Below are 15,807 nucleotides of genomic sequence, written 5' to 3'. Positions count from 1 at the left end.
AATCCTTCCAGATTCTCTGCTTCTCTACACAAATGAGCTCAAATTCTATGAGGATAAGGTCAAGGCAAAGAGTAATATCTTTGGTGATATCTGAGAAGATACAGTTGGAGGCATCAGATATCCATCTGAACTTATGTTTGTGGAATTTATATGTAGAAAATAGTACTGGTAACCTGGTGTTACTAATTGAGTATCCGAGCTGTCCTAAATGTTTAGAAATCTTGTTAGAGATATTTTGCGGCGTATTGTTAGTATGACAAAATTCTTTATCGGATACTCGATCCCGAGCGGCTTTCCAAGCCAGGTATTTGCACATAACAGTAGGACGGTTGGAGCTTTTGTCAAGCCCAACCACAAACCATTTATCCGAGATTAGTTGAAAATCAAGAGCTAGTTGAGATGTAAGCCAAGAGCTATCAGAAGAAAGCCACTTCCTAGGAAGTTGAGAAATTTTATGAAGGAAGCCTTCCTTCACTAATTCCTTTAAGTCTGGTAGGACTGTCATCTCCAGTCGGAGAGCATTGACAAGGTCAGTGAGGCAGCTAAGTAAAGCTGATAGGGCAAGGTAAGGGTTTTTTGGATAGTTAGGTATGTGATTGAGCCCTTTGGCCAATAACTTACATATTGTGACATTATCAATAATGCTGAGATACTTGGTACAAAAATGGTTACCAATTCCTTCCAAATTCCTGCAGGATGAGGCAAAATGAATGCATGTACAGTAAGGGATTGTTTCTTGTCTAAGAAAGTCATTATTTAAAACTAATCCTTTTATAGGATGATGATATTTCCATCCTATGAGAATATTGTCAAGCAGTTTATGATTCCCAAAAAGTAAGTCAAAGCACTCACACAAAAGATTTTTTGGTGTTATCCAATCGAGAAGTACATTGTGAAAAAGACAGTGTATGTAGATAGCACCACATTTGTATCTTCTCTGCTGAGAATTCTTCTTCCACAAAGGTTTGTAGAGACCTGCAATATATTCATGGGTTAGATTTCAGGGAAGTTTCTGATAGCAGGGACCTTGCCTCTCCCTCTTGTAAAGCTACGAGTTTTTCCTCGATTAGACGAGGAGCTAGGTGTAAAAAACTAGGTGAAAGAGTTGGGAGTAGTCAAGGAGTTAGCTCTTTTTAGGGCAGGAGAATCATCATCTTCAATACAAGGTTTAAGCAGATTAGTGATTGAACTTGACCCCTTTAAAGCTAGCATAAGTGGTGACGTAGAGACCGGGTTCATCTGCTTTAAGCTCTTTCGGAATATCATGTATAAGACCACGGAAGATATTAAAGGCAATTTGTGCAATCACAATCTGCTTAGCGTGTCCACCTAGCCATCAGCAGATGAGGGATAGATGAAAGTCGACTGATTTCTCTAGGAATAATAAATCCAGATGGTTGAGGATAAACCATATTACATGATCAAACCACATGATGCTTGATTCGCATGAGGCTTTGGGGTCAAGAAATATGCAAGCACATTTCACATACGGGTGGAAGATATTCCAAATGGACTCAGTGTAGAAATCCGGGTTACTTTTAGCAAATTCCATGCTACCCTTAGTACGTATGTACAATCCTGCATTAGAAGGGCATTTGGAGTGGTCGATGAGATGAAGGTTAAAGGGTGCTTTAATCGGTTCCCCTTTGTCCAGGAACTGTCCACCTTTAAGAATCTTGAGTTTACAGTCTTCCACATTTGAGGCAGGAAGGTTAGCCACGTACACCCAGGTTTCACTAAGAATTGGAGCCAGGAAGGCTTTGTTTGGCAGAACCCACAGTTGATGGTCAACTCCAAGAGACTCAATTTCTATTTGTCTTACTGGTAAGACAGGAAAAACTTTAGAGATTTTTGGTACCATCTCGGTTAACATCATTGAGAGAGCAAAGATTATTTTGAAATTCTTTTACTGCTTCAAGTGCTGCACTATCTCGACAGAAGATGCCACCAGTTGGAGGGATGGAGGGGGTATTTGGAGTGCAGACAAACGAGGGGTTAAGCCCACATAGTTTTCTAAGGAAGTTAGACAACTCAGCTCCAGAGGAGGAGAACAGGGCAAGCTCTTGTTGATATTGTGAAGCAAGGACTGGAAGTTGGGCAATTTATTGGGACAACAAATTAACACCTTCTAAGGGGTCTTTGTCCAATGTAGCCAGAATTTTAACCCAGTCATTAAATGACAACATATGCAAGGCAGATAGTTTTTTATCAGAGGCAAGTGCCGAATCATAAATAAGCTGTGAAACATCCAAGCTGCTAATACATCTGAGGACAAGAGAGGAGGCCACAGAGAGGGGCTCCGAGGTTAGTTCCAATCCTTGAGAGAGAGCAAGAGTTTGCAAAAACAGTGAGGTCAGGTTTACTTTTTCTTGCCATAGTATGTAATACATAATTTGGCTTTCCTAGCAAGGAAAGGTCTAGTTCTAGTAGCCAAGGCATTCTTTGGTTTATTGTCTTTAAGGTAAAGCTTAATCTGATCAAGAATCTTTGCATGATTCTCGGGGTTGTGATTAGTACTCATGCGAGCTGTGTAACATTTAATGGCCTAATAAACTGTGTGTAGCGAAAATGAGCATGAACATAGTGGGCATTTCATTAGAATAGATTCCTAATGAGAATTACAAGAGTGCTTGGGTGGAGAGAGAGCAACAAAAAGCATAACACCTAGTTAGATAGCATCGACAATACTTTCAAAAGAGAGAGAAATTAAGCTAATGACAACAGTTGAGGACCGGATTTGTATGGAGCCGGCGGTCCCCCCTCCAAAAGGCTTTGTATTATGGTTTCTCCCATCAAGAGAGACATTGTAAAATACAATTCTTTGTGTTCCTTCAAGACTAGCTAGTGCAATGAAGATGAAAGCTTCATGCACTAAGCAAACACTTAGCAAACACAACTTGAATTATCCCCGTTCTCATACCCAAGACCTCACACACCTTCGAAGATGGTGAGAGCTAGCAGGGTATGAGAGTAGATTGAGAGGAAGAAGGAGTATCTTACGAGAAAGATGTACATCTCCTCACATAATCACTCATATTAGCATAGCTTAGCTTAGTAATTAGCTTGGTAGAGGAGATGAGCATGCATTGAAGCTTGGCTCTTGGTTGGATTTGCATCCACATGCCAAGAGTGTGTTGATGTAGGCTTCTATCTCCCAAGCTTGGAGTAGGTGATGAGCTCTCCATTAAAGCTTGGGAAGAGATAGTCTTCTCTTTCTTCACACATGAGATTGTGTGAGTGTGTGTGTGATAATGCCTTGCAAAAATCAGCCCCCTCTCTCTCCTGGGCGAGCCCCCTTGCTATTTGCTCTTGCTCCAGCCTCATTGGCCCTCCCCAAGTCAAGCCAATCACAATTAAGCAGCATAAGTGATAGCCTTTTGACATGTGTCCCCCTTTCCCCTTTTGTGAGAGCTTTAGGTAATTAAATAATTAAACTAAACTCTCATTGGACCCCTTTGCCTCCTGGCCAATAGGAATCAGGCAAGCCATTGGGCTCCTGAATGCTCATTGGACCCCTTGGGAGACTGCCCAATAGTCTTCTAGGAGACTTAATTCTCATTGGTTTCTTTTATTAAATGTTTTTAAATTAATTAAACTAGATTTACTCTAGCTTAATTCTCATTGGTCCACTTCAAGGGTCATCCAATAGAAACTGGGCACACCTTGTGGGCATCTGGCCTAGGGAGCTGACACGTGTCCCTCATTCCCTTTGTGTAAAGGGAGCCTGTGTGTGTGTGTGTGGCTTTCTCTCTCATCCCCTAGAAGAAGGGCTCGCCCCCTCCCATGTAGGGATATGTGTTGACTTTGGAGAGCACACAAAGCATCCAATTTCCCCCTAAGCTTTAACCCTTTGGACACAACCTTTGAATTTTGGAACCTTAGCATTTTGGAAGTCTTAATGGGCTGAACCTTAGGGTCTTTTTAGCCCTTGTTGCACATGGCTCTTTTGTAGATGGCCCCCCCTTTGGATCCCTATTTTCCCTCCTTTGGATCCCTACTGTGGCCGGTCTGCTAGCTTAACCAATATTCTAGCCTTTTCTCCCCTGGCACTTCCCCACATTAAATGATCAGTTTAATATGAGAAAATCATTTAGGAGAATTAGATATTGATTATTATGACATTACCTCTCTCTTGAAATCATAGTCGTCCTCGACTATGGTGTAGAGAAGATAAAGCATATTCATGAGTCCTTTTCTTAGCGGGTAGAGGATCCCTATGTTACCCTACGACATCATTCCACAATGGATGACTAGTCCATTTGGCGCTTGAGAGCCTGAGGCTGCCGCAAGCATGTCTGCACATTAGTCCTATCAGTTTTCCATAGTAGAGTGACAAGCTCTACTTGGTGTTTGGGAGACGTCGTCTCCGCAAACTTGATCTAAGCATGCATACTACTTCATTTTTGTGCACAATAAAGAAAAAGAGAGTCTTACAAGACAAAAACTTTGTTCATTTTTAACATTTTGTACATTTGCTTACTCTTGGGAAGCATTGTAAGAATTGACAAGGTTTAGGTTATCCTTTAATTGTATGTCTTGCATCCATCTAGCATCTTCGAAAGGATAATTCTTAAACTTAATAAGATATCGTCGGATAGTCTTACCGCCTCTCAGTACCTTGTCTTCATGTCGGAGAATGGACTTGGGCTGCAGCACCTCCTCTTGGTCCTCGATCTCCGGTGGGTCTTCAATAGTTGGTTCTTGAGGTGGCTCTCCTTTGTAAGGCTTTAATAGGCTCACATGAAAAGCATTGTGTATGAGCCAATGATTGGGCAACTTGAGTTGATAGGCCATCTCATTGATTGGCCTAGGAATCTTAAAGGGACCATAGTACCTTTTTGCTAGTTTAGCATAGTACTTTTGGTGGCCCGTAGAATTCTTGCCCGTCGTGTGCCTTAATCGAGCCTTGGGAAACTTTAACAAGACCCAATCATTTTCTTTAAAGGCTTGGGCTCTTCTGTGCTTGTTAGCAGCAGCCTTTTGCCTTTGCTGTGAGATAGAGATAGCGTCCTTAATCTTTTGGAAAGATTCTTGTAGGTCTCGGCTATACTCATCTGCAGCGAAGATCTTCCCATGTATTTTAAGTAGCAAGGGACTTTTTGATCTTCCCTCAATTACCTCGAAAGGTGCTTTTCCCGTGGAAGTATGTACAGTGTTATTGTAAGCATACTCCACTAAGGGTAAGTACTTCTCCCATTGGGATCTTTGATCTACTTCCGTTACATAGGCTTTTAGTAGATCGATAATGGTTAGGTTAGCTATTTCACTTTGGCCATCCGTTTGTGGATGATAGGCCGAAGAGAAGTTTAGCCGTGTCCCTAAATTGTCAAAGAGACCCTTCCAGAAATTATTGGTCATTCTAGGATCTCTATCTGACACTATGGACATTGGCAAGCCATGGTACTTGAAAATTTGTGAAATGAAGAGGGTTGCCATTTGATGGGCTTTGATAGTCTTCTTGACAGGTATAAAATGAGCTTGTTTACTGAACCTAACTACTATCGTCCATATTCCCGTATTCCCATGGATAGACTTAGGCAATCCAAAGATAAAATCCATGGATATGCTCTCCCATGGTGAATTAGGGATTGGCAAGGGTTGAAGCAATCCAAGTTGCTTCCCTCTATCAAATTTTGTCTTTTGGCATACCACACATTTAGAAACATACTCTTGTATGTTCACTTTCATGGTAGGCCAATAGAAATATGTTTCAATTCCCTTTAAGGTAGACTGAATCCCTCTATGCCCCGCATAAGGTGGAGCATGAGATTCATACATTACTTTCTCACGTAGTGAGTTAGTAACGCATAGTCTATTGCCATAGAGAAGATAACCATCTTGTAAGGTAAATGGTTCTTCTTTCTTCCCTAATGCAAGGGCTGAAATCACATCTCTAAAATTGGGATCAATAGCATACTCATCTATCATTGAAGATAGATCATTGTGAGTTGCTATGGAAACCGCATTCACTCTCGGTCGTCTTGAGAGTGCATCAGCTACTTGATTATGCTTGCCAGCAATGTGAGCAATATGAAAATGAAATTGCAAAAGGAAATTTGCCCACCTCATTTGTTTGTCGGAAAGCTTGGTATGCGTCATGAAGTACTTAAGACTTTGGTGATCCGTTCGCAGAATGAAAGGAGTCCCCAATAAATAGTGCTTCCATGAGTCTAAGGCATGTAGAACTGCAAGGAGTTCCTTTTCATATATGCCTAGAGCTTGCTCAACAGGGTCGAGCCTTCGACTCTCATAGCCTATGGCATGCCCTTCTTGGAGTAAAACAGCTCCAAGGCAATCACCACAAGCATCACATTGACCTCAAATAGTTTTGAGAGGTCCGGTAGTGTAAGCACAGGTTGAGAGATAAGCTTTTCTTTAAGCTTTTCGAAAGCATTGTTCTCCTTAGCAGACCATGTATACCTAACGCTTTTCTTTGCTAGGTCATGTAATGGTCCCACAATTTGTGAGAAATTTTCTATGAAGCGTCTATAGTATGCACACATACCTATAAAGCTTCTTAGTTCATGAAGATTCCTTGGTTTAGGCCATCCTTTTATTACCTCTAACTTGGATGGATCCATTTGGATGCCATCTTGAGAGATAATATGACCTAAATACTGAATCTCTTGCAAGAAAAATTCATTTTTCTTTTGATTAACATAAAGTTTATTCTCTCTTAAAACTTGTAATATTACCTGGAGGTGTTGCTTGTGTTCCTCCAATGAATTAGAGTAGATGATAATATCATCAAAGAACACTCCAGTGAAGGTTCGATGAGGCCTTAACAGCTTCTCCATCAAGCGGTTGAATGTGGCTGGTGCATTGGTCAAGCCAAAAGGCATGACAATATAGATGTAATCCTAGGGGCACCATGGTTTGACCGCCTGGCTGCCTAGCTTGGTGGCTAACTCTATAGATATAAAATTGTGAGTAGAACCAGGGTCAAAGAGAATAAAGGCATCATGTTCTCTTACCTTTCCCCAAGCATGGCATAGAGGAGATCCTTTGTGGTGAGTTTGGTGAGTCTCCTCCTCTTGGATTTCAACCAAGGAAGCTCTAGGAGGATCTTGGCGGTTGTTCTTTTGGGGACAAGCGCGGTACGCATGCCCTTGTTCGCCGCACTTGAAACACCAATTATCCTTGCGATAACGTTCAAGCTCTTCGGGAGAGAGTTTGTTCTTACCTTTGTAAACTCGCTTCTCTTTAGCTTTGTTGGAGTTGCCCTTAGGAGACTTTTGGACATTGTCCTTCCCCTTAGGCTCATTGGAACCCTTGTTTTCTGGGGTCTTATTATTTCTTTTAGCCCCTGTTTGGAAATTGATTCGAGAGGCCACCATAGTATGGTGTATTACCGCCTATATGGTACGTGGCCTTTGGGAGTTGACATACTCCGCCATTTCTTCGGTTAAGCCCGCACAAAATTGTTGCTTTTGCTCTCCAAAATCCAACTTTTTGAAGACAGTGGCTTTGAGTTGTAGGTCCCAAAACTTGTCTACATATTTATGGATGGATTCATTGGGAGAGAGCTTTAAGCTTCGCCATTCGGTGAGTACCTTGTCTTTGGCATCGGTGGCCAAAAACTGCTTCATAATGGAAGCTCTTAAAGCTTTCCATGTTCGTGGAGCTTCACCGTTGGCTCGTAGGCTAGACCACCATTGTCTGGCAGACTTTTGAAAGTGCATAGCTACATGGCGTAGCTTGGAGGACTCCGTGAAGCCCTCATCTCCAAACGCCGCATCAAATAGCTGGATAAAGGCCAAGACTTTGTCCGTAGCACCAAAGGTACTATCATAGGTAAGGAAAGAGATGCTCTTCCCTCCCTCTTTGAATTTCTTCAATTTGGACGACCTCTTCCATGCGGCATAGGATTTCCTATGGCCTCTTCTTTTTGATGGTTCAAAGGTTGCACCATCACTTTCTTCAGAAGGTGGAGAAGAGGGTGACCTCTTTCTTGCCTTTTTCTTGTCTTGATCTTTGTCGTTTTCACCATCACTTTCATAAGAGGAAGAGGATGAAGAAGATGGAGAAGAGGGTGTCCTCTTTCTCGCCTTTTTCTTCTCTTGCTTTTTATCATCCCTCTTTGAATTGTGGTGAGGAGAAGAATACGATGGTCTTCTCCGCTTTGGGGGTGATGGAGAGCGTTTAGCCCGCCGTCTTCGTGGAGCCATCTCCGCCGAGGTGGCGGGAGACTCGCTTCTTTCTCGTTCCTTCGGTGGAGGATCTTGAGTTCTCCTTTGGGAAGGAGATGCATCATCAAGAAGTAAATTATTGAGCCCTTCATATGGATTCTCTTCTTCTTCCCGAATCGGAGAGAGACCTCTTTTGGTAGTCTCACAAGGAGGCTTCCTAGGTGTTCTCTCGTCATGGTGATGAGCTTGGAGAATCCCGTGAGCACGGAGCTGCCGTTGCACTTCACTTTGGAGAGATGGATTGCCCATGGCTTGTTGAAGCCTAAAAACAAGATAGTTAACAAGCATTGAAGCATCATTAGTAGCTTGCTCATGAGCAAAATCAAAGTTATCAACATTAATTTCACTCTCTTTACTATTGTCAGCCATACTAACAACTTTTAGGTGTAAACTTTTTAGGTGTACTTTGGCACTTCAAGCCTTAGTTGCTACTCCTCTTTACCCCTTTAGAAAAAGCACTCAAGCTACTGTACCCGCGGCTTAAATACCATTAATTGCAAGGAATAGAAGAGAGGGTCTTTCGACACCAAAACAGCACCGGCTCCTGTCAAGCTTCTAATAGCTCAATAGTGGTTAAGCCGTAGGCAAGCCCCGTAGGACTCCACTATTAAGACCATAGCTCTCGACGGTGATGCCCCGTTAGCTGCACAAAGGCAGGCGCACTGCAAGGCTGAAAAATCCCTATTCTACTTACTCACAGGCAATTAATAATACCAACCATTTGTAGCTAGCTTGAGGACCTCCCTTCTTGAGCAAGAAAAGAGAAACCTTGAGCTCTGATACCAATGTAACATTTAATGGACTAATAACTTGTGTGTAGCGGAAATGAGCATGAACATAGTGGGCATTTCATTAGAATAGATTCCTAATGAGAATTACAAGAGTGCTTGGGTGGAGAGAGAGCAACAAAAAGCATAACACCTAGTTAGATAGCATCGACAATACTTTCAAAAGAGAGAGAAATTAAGCTAATGACAACAGTTGAGGACCGGATTTGTATGGAGCCGGCGGTCCCCCCTCCAAAAGGCTTTGTATTATGGTTTCTCCCATCAAGAGAGACATTGTACAATACAATTCTTTGTGTTCCTTCAAGACTAGCTAGTGCAATGAAGATGAAAGCTTCATGCACTAAGCAAACACTTAGCAAACACAACTTGAATTATCCCTGTTCTCAGACCCAAGACCTCACACACCTTCGAAGATGGTGAGAGCTAGCAGGGTATGAGAGTAGATTGAGAGGAAGAAGGAGTATCTTACGAGAAAGATGTACATCTCCTCACATAATCACTCATATTAGCATAGCTTAGCTTAGTAATTAGCTTGGTAGAGGAGATGAGCATGCATTGAAGCTTGGATCTTGGTTGGATTTGCATCCACATGCCAAGAGTGTATGGATGTAGGCTTCTATCTCCCAAGCTTGGAGTAGGTGATGAGCTCTCCATTAAAGCTTGGGAAGAGATAGTCTTCTCTTTCTTCACACATGAGATTGTGTGAGTGTGTGTGTGATAATGCCTTGCAAAAATCAGCCCCCTCTCTCTCTTGGGCGAGCCCCCTTGCTATTTGCTCTTGCTCCAGCCTCATTGGCCCTCCCCAAGTCAAGCCAATCACAATTAAGCAACATAAGTGATAGCCTTTTGACATGTGTCCCCCTTTCCCCTTTTGTGAGAGCTTTAGGTAATTAAATAATTAAACTAAACTCTCATTGGACCCCTTTGCCTCCTGGCCAATAGGAATCAGGCAAGCCATTGGGCTCCTGAATGCTCATTGGACCCCTTGGGAGACTACCCAATAGTCTTCTAGGAGACTTAATTCTCATTGGTTTCTTTTATTAAATGTTTTTAAATTAATTAAACTAGATTTACTCTAGCTTAATTCTCATTGGTCCACTTCAAGGGTCATCCAATAGAAACTGGGCACACCTTGTGGGCATCTGGCCTAGGGAGCTGACACGTGTCCCTCATTCCCTTTGTGTAAAGGGAGCCTGTGTGTGTGTGTGTGGCTTTCTCTCTCATCCCCTAGAAGAAGGGCTCGCCCCCTCCCATGTAGGGATATGTGTTGACTTTGGAGAGCACACAAAGCATCCAATTTCCCCCTAAGCTTTAACCCTTTGGACACAACCTTTGAATTTTGGAACCTTAGCATTTTGGAAGTCTTAATGGGCTGAACCTTAGGGTCTTTTTAGCCCATTGTTGCACATGGCTCTTTTGCAGATGGCCCCCCCTTTGGATCCCTATTTTCCCTCCTTTGGATCCCTACTGTGGCCGGTCTGCTAGCTTAACCAATATTCTAGCCTTTTCTCCCCTGGCACTTCCCCACATTAAATGATCAGTTTAATATGAGAAAATCATTTAGGAGAATTAGATATTGATTATTATGACAAGCTGTCATTCTATAACGTGAGCAATCCTGAAACAGAGGTGACATAAAAATTAGCAAAGTGTCTAGATTGTAATGTATACTTGGTCCTGCAAACCTTCAACCGGCAAAGTAAGAGACTATGGTAGCCATGAGCAAGGAACCAGAAAAAGAGTCTAAATGGGGCCACCTAACACCAATCTACCAATAAAGGACTTACAGACTGTGGGTCCAAATTAGAGCTCCATTCCTAAGACAATTTCCTAGGCCAGCATCCCGGTTTCCCCCAGAAAGGAAAACCTTATGTATAGGATGTGTGTGTAGCTGTTTAAATCTTAACTAATAAGACATAATTGAATTTTTACATTCAAAAGACAGCTGGCCAAGGAATAATGAACATATATGTACAAAAATAACTTAGTATCAGAATTATTTAGGTACAATGATTGTATGAAAGAGATCCTCTTTCAGTAAGACTAGTAGTAAAAGAACTTTCCCGTTCCTCAGTGAGTACTTCATTAAAGTAAGGTTGCTTGCCAAAGAAAAGAAAACCCTCCAAGATAGGATAGAGTCCTTACCTGCATCCATCCAAACAAGACAACAATTCAGGTAGCCTTGGATGTGTTTTACAAGTATCAATGGATCATATCAGTTGTTATCCATGTCCATCTTATAGGTTTTTGTTACTTTAGACAAGCTAGTTTATTCATTAGACTTGGTATTTTTAGCAATCTTTTCTGATTACTTCACAAATGAGTGTTACAGTCTACTTTTTAAATGGTGAAGTCCATTAAGAGTCAAACTATTTCGAGAGCCATAGCTCAGTAGCTATGTAACCATATACTTACCTGTAGAATTTAGCAATCCCATGGTATCAAAGGTACCCCTTTTAGACAAAGGGATGTGAAATCTGACTACTTTTTGTCAACCAAAGGTATCAGATGAGGGTGATGACTACCTCTCTCTTTTTTTTATAAACCAATAAGATGCCAGTATAACCGGTCAGCAGAGTAGCAAGACTCCTTCTTCTCAATGTGGAACTTTATTTTTAAGAGCAATAGCTTGCAAGCTATACCAAAGTCTGCAAAAACTAGCTATATACTTACCTTCATCATCCCAAGATATCCATAAGTCATTAACCACTTTTTCGGAAGAGTAGTATCCCGAGAGATTAAGATCAGTAGCTCGGTTATTATGCCAAGAGCCCAAAGGAGCTATACTTACCTTCAGAATTAATAGACCCATGATTTCATTATACCAGCTATTGGCATCCTTTTAAATAAAGAAAGGTAATATCCGGCCAAGTTCGTGCAAGGCTTTAGAAAAAACCAGTTAAAACTGCAAAAAAACCAGTCATTATGCCGATTTTTGCAAAGCCCTGTAGCGGCCAGAATCAGAGCCTTACGAGCAATCGGCCATCACCAAATGTTGCTTCTATTTACACACTCAGGACAAAAAAACAGTTCCCCGTCAAGCAATATACATGTCCAAATGTAGCAAATGTTGAGAACGGCCATCAGGCCAAGCCAAACCATCACTCTCACACCTACATATACACACATATTCACACCTACATACACTCACACATAACCATATATCAATTTATGTAGGGGTGAAGTTCTGCAGTGGCTTTTTACAGAGCCGACCCCCAAATTACATGCAGGCATTCCCTTCGACAGAAAAAACCATAAATCGTCTCAAGTCCTAAGCCATTTATGCCATGGCTCAATAGTTTATCCTTTTTGGAGTTGCTGCCTTAATAGGAGCTACCACCAATCAGACAGCATCAATCTTTACCAACCATGCATAGTACTGCAACAACAAACAAACCAAAACCGAAACTTGTAGTAAGGTAGAACATAACACCTGTGTTGCTTGAGCTGCAAGCTCCATTTCTTTAGCAAGTTCAGTTAGTGGCGAAAACAAGCAGAAAAAAGACCTAATCCAAGGCTAAGTGAGGGCCAGAGTATGCCCTCACCTCAGTTTATATAGGATGGTGTGCACTCTCCCAGAGCAAGTAGGTTGAATGCATTCGGCCGCCCTCAACTGCGAGAGCCTGTAAGTGCCAACGCTTGGGGAAGGCGATAGAGAGTGGACAGGGGCCGCCTACCCAGTGTGATAATAGCACTCATTTCTTCACGCTTTGATTAAGCGGGGGTGATGTCCCATTATAAGGCAGTTTTCATTGGCATGGCAAAAAGGGTATCACTACTATGCAAAAATGGGGGCGGGGGGGGGGAGGTTTTGTCTTTTAAGGACTTATGACTAGTATACTAGTGTGTGTGTGTGTGTGTGTGTACAAAGCAATTACAAAAGCCGTTTTGCTATGAGACAACCATGGCTACTGTAGGTAAGGTGTGTGTGTGTGTGTGTGTGTGCGCGCGCACGCAAGACGTCGTATTCTCTTACGACTCTGTTATGCAAACGCGAGTCTTGCCAGCGCAGATTGTAGATCTGCCACAACTGTATTGCAGAGAATTAGCAAAAAATTCTAATTTTTTCCGACTTTCCATTCCATAACTGGATAGAAATCCAAGGCAAATCAGTATTATCTCTGCTCGGTGAAAACACCGACTAAAATACTCCAAGTATTTTAGGTTAAAATTTTGAATGTTTTGTTGGTACTACACTTCTAAAATGAATGCCAGTTCAAAACCTTCTCGAGATCTTACAATTTTAGTTGATCAAACTCCTCTTGACCTTGTTAAAGACATAAAGCTAAGGTGACCATAGTAAAGCAAAGCTAGGTTAAACCAGTAAGAGAATAGGGGCACCGTGTCATTCTTACTGGGAATAGGTAGGTTCCAACAGAGAAAAAGTTCATAATAAACCTAGAAGGGGACTTCACTAGTGGGTTTTAGCACTTCCAAGCTTGGATAGGAGAAAACGTTGTGTATTTTTTATTATACTAGACCTTTGTAAAAAGGCATTCCAAAAATCATGTCAAGGTTATTTTAACTCCTTGGATAAAAATCTAATCAAAGTATGGTAGTGGGAGTTAGAATTTTGTTAGAGAGCAATGTGTGTGTGTGAGACACAAAGCCAAGTTTCTCGCTCTTTGAAGGTGGGTAGCCAACCATAGTGGTGAGAAAGGTATGTGCCAATATCTAGCAAAACTACAAGGGGGGTAAGGGAGGGACGTTGAAAAAGGCGAGCATATGCGCTACCACACCGTACACAAACAACAATAGTAGGGGCAATGAGGTGGCCAAGCTCCCATTATCCATGTTTACTACGACATCGAACATTGACAAGCTTGCAGTTTTTATCCCTCCTTTGACACCATCGTCCTCTGCACCAATACCTACAGTTGTCTACAAAAGGGGAAAAGTCAAGGAAGGTAGGCAAAGGGGAATTTGATGATTGAGCCTTGGAATGAAAGATGTGCCAAGTTTTCAGAAGCTAGAAGATCAAAAAAGTGATTTGGCACTATAGAGAGAGAGAAAGAAGAGAAATTTGACACTATGAGTGGTGATGTATACGAGATGAAAAATGTATGCACGAACAAAACTAGGGCTGATGTATGTGGTAGCAATGTGGTTTCCAATTCCTCTCTCATGCAAGTTATGGCCCAAACAAAGAATGTTGAGAATGTGGATGCAGAGGAGTTGAAGGAACAAGAGCGACGTTCCAAGAATATTGTTATTTGTGAAATTCTCAAAAAGAAGTCAGAGACACCTCCTTCTCTTGTCATCGTTATTAAATATTTCTTCAAAACCCACTTTGGCATGTCAGAAGTTATGGTTTATGGGGCACATAAGTCTGGGTAAGCAAGGAGCTCCTCCCTCAGGAGAACAACCAACTGTATGCACCATGCCGAATGAAACCAAACAAAAGATTATTCTTAATATTAGTTGGATTTATTTGAGAGATACAAATATTATGTATGTAAAGATTGCACTATTATGCAACAAAATGTGCATCGCAAGGCATATGAGGATAGTAATAAAAAAAACAAGAACATGTCTCATGAAGAAGACATGCCCAAGGATGAGGCAAGCCCCTCAAGCACATAGTAATGCGTGACCTATGAGGCTAAGTTAAAATTGAAAGTATGATTTTGAAAATACCATGGATACCCGTGGGGATTGGCATAGAAACTTGGGAGCATGATGCACAAAGGATTAATAAGCTCAAGGTATATAATGTACATTCATTGATGTGGTCAAAGAATCTCGAGCAACAAAGAGGGCAAGGAGGGGTAGCATGTATATTTAAGAAAGGGTTGAAAGCTTTTGTATCAATTATAAAAGATGACAAGCACAAACGTTATGTATGACTAAAAATTATGATGCCAAAAAGAGCACCCACTTTTGTAGCTTGCTTAATTTAAAGGCAATGGTGATTTTTGTCTTTGGGAATATAAATGCCCGCACAAAAACATTACAACACGATACACAACAATTTGATAAGCCATACATTTCAAGGGATTTCACTTGTATGATCATACTTCAATGGATGAGAAAGAGTCGAATCACTATGGAAAACTATTTTTACACATGTGCAATAGTACAAGTATGCTCATTGTCAATGATATATCCTTATGGAGTGGAACCAATGGATTTACATGTAGAGAACACAATGGGGATAGTATGATTGACTATATGCTACTCTTTGAATGCATCATGTATTGCATAAAGAGTTTGACAATTGGTCAATGGACCCCAAAATCATACCATCAGACCTTATGTATGTAATGGAAATGGCAAAATATTTATTTATTACAACTGAAAGTGGCAAAAGCATGAGCAGTCAATGGAAAATGCAAAAGGATTGCACATTAATGGATATTGTATTACTAAAGAGATATTTATGAGCTATGCTCACTTTATGTCGGACGGACAGTTTGTATTCATTTTGAGCATTCAAGAAATATATAAATAAATATGTGCAAGAGGAAAATGATCACTCTTACATAAGGGGAGATCGCACCCAACGTTATGTGTCTTTCTTCTTTTCTCTCACCTCTCGTCTCTCTATGCATGTGTAGCACTCCGCTGTAAGAGGTGCACTTGCATGTTCTCTTCTCCTCTCTCGCTCTCTATCTCTCTGATATCAATCTTGCTGTGAATATCGTGTATATATTATCTTTGAGGTATGCAGATGTGTTGGTTTTATTGCTTATAGCATGTTCTTTGCTATATTTTGCAGGCACACCACACTCTCTGTAGAAGTGGTATCATAGCTCTTGAAACGATCTTGGAATCGCAACCACGGCTAAGGAAGCATGGATATCACAAGGAAAAGAGCTATCTCGACTCTT

The sequence above is a fragment of the Adiantum capillus-veneris genome, chromosome 23 (genome assembly GCF_014529385.1).
Source record: "Adiantum capillus-veneris isolate H3 chromosome 23, ASM1452938v2, whole genome shotgun sequence".
NCBI classification, from domain to species: domain Eukaryota; kingdom Viridiplantae; phylum Streptophyta; class Polypodiopsida; order Polypodiales; family Pteridaceae; genus Adiantum; species Adiantum capillus-veneris.
The sequence above is the reverse complement of the archived record's forward strand: the minus strand, read 5'-3'. Positions refer to the sequence as shown.